Source organism: Malania oleifera, chromosome 4, assembly GCF_029873635.1.
Source record: "Malania oleifera isolate guangnan ecotype guangnan chromosome 4, ASM2987363v1, whole genome shotgun sequence".
In the NCBI taxonomy this organism is placed as follows: Eukaryota; Viridiplantae; Streptophyta; class Magnoliopsida; order Santalales; family Ximeniaceae; genus Malania; species Malania oleifera.
This window is the reverse complement of record NC_080420.1, coordinates 9896483-9897791: the sequence shown is the minus strand read 5'-3', so window position 1 is coordinate 9897791 and position 1309 is coordinate 9896483. Positions and strand designations below refer to the sequence as shown.

At 34.6% G+C, this 1309-nt stretch overlaps 1 non-coding gene across 1 annotated transcript; it reads left to right on the top strand.

Moving 5' to 3' along the window:
• Window positions 1-979: 979 nt before the first annotated feature.
• Window positions 980-1059, top strand: TRNAL-UAG (transfer RNA leucine (anticodon UAG)). Its single transcript has one exon. It is a non-coding gene; the product is annotated as a tRNA-Leu (tRNA).
• The last annotated feature ends 250 nt before the right edge of the window (window positions 1060-1309 follow it).

Sequence of the window (1309 nt, the reverse complement as noted above, 5' to 3'; positions counted from 1 at the left end):
AAGGCTCTTAAAGGTTAGAGTGATTCACGTCTGCGCAATAATGTGCCCATTAAAACCATATCACCACAAGGTCAAACTTCATCTATAACAGGGGACCCGGATAAAAGGTAAGGACATCTAATTTCATATCCATTTTTTTACTATTACAATTAATCTCTCAACAAGTCCCTTACTTAGGCATCAGAGTGATCTCATGGGGTTCACCTCGGGTCCTCCAAGTCATCCTTATTTGTTTCTTCTTAGGTGGTCGTGATCAAGGAACGATTTGGAAGGTCTTTCAATTTTTGACAGCAACATTTTGAAAATTTTTCCAAATTCACCAACTTAAGCATTGGAATGATCTCTCAGAGTAGACCTTAGGTCCTCTAAGCCGTTTTTCTCTCATTCTTGGAAGGTGATCAAAATCGTGATTGATCCAAATTCTTTTAGACAAATTTTGATAGCAAGAGTAAATATTTGATTTACTATTAATCTAATGAGTTGAAGCTTGAGAAGGGAAACAATTAATTAAGAAAAAATATCAATAATTTTGTATTGTATCTTTTAATAGTGGATAATTAATTAATAAGGGCTAGATCTTAGCAAATAACAAAACTCACACAAATCATCCTTATATGTTATATGTAAATTAATACTATATAATAATTGACAAATTGTTAAAATATATGTTTTGTTCATTTCATTAACTGTAAGCATGATTAAGTTAAAATTTAAAAGCTTTTAATGATCAGTGAGATAATTTATATAAAATAATTAGAAGGTAGCCATGATAGCAACCGCTCAACACGTGGCCTTTCTGTAGTTACATGGACACATATAATAAAAAAATGCAAATGATACAGTCACGTGCTATAAAATATATGTAGGTGAATGGAAATGCCAGACTGGATCCAAAAGCCCAATGATGGTTCTTGCATTTTGCAATGGACTTCTTTGTGAATACATTATGTATATTTGTTGTTCTCGTTAAGGCATCAAAGACAGTTTGGCCGAGTGGTCTAAGGCGCCAGATTTAGGCTCTGGTCCGAAAGGGCGTGGGTTCAAATCCCACAGCTGTCAAATTCAAATAATATGTGTATTTTTTATTTTAATTAGGAAAATAAGGCTGCAGTAATGCTGAAAATTTCTTGGGTTACCATGTATGACACAAACACTAAAAAAAAAAACACAAACAACCACACATACATTTATATATGGATGAGAAAATATATACAAAGAGTTGAAAAGAGCTAGGTGGCTTGTTTGCCGTTACCTGGACGGGGCAGCGCCGCAGCTGAACAGAAGGAGACCTGAGCCTCTCCTCTTCACG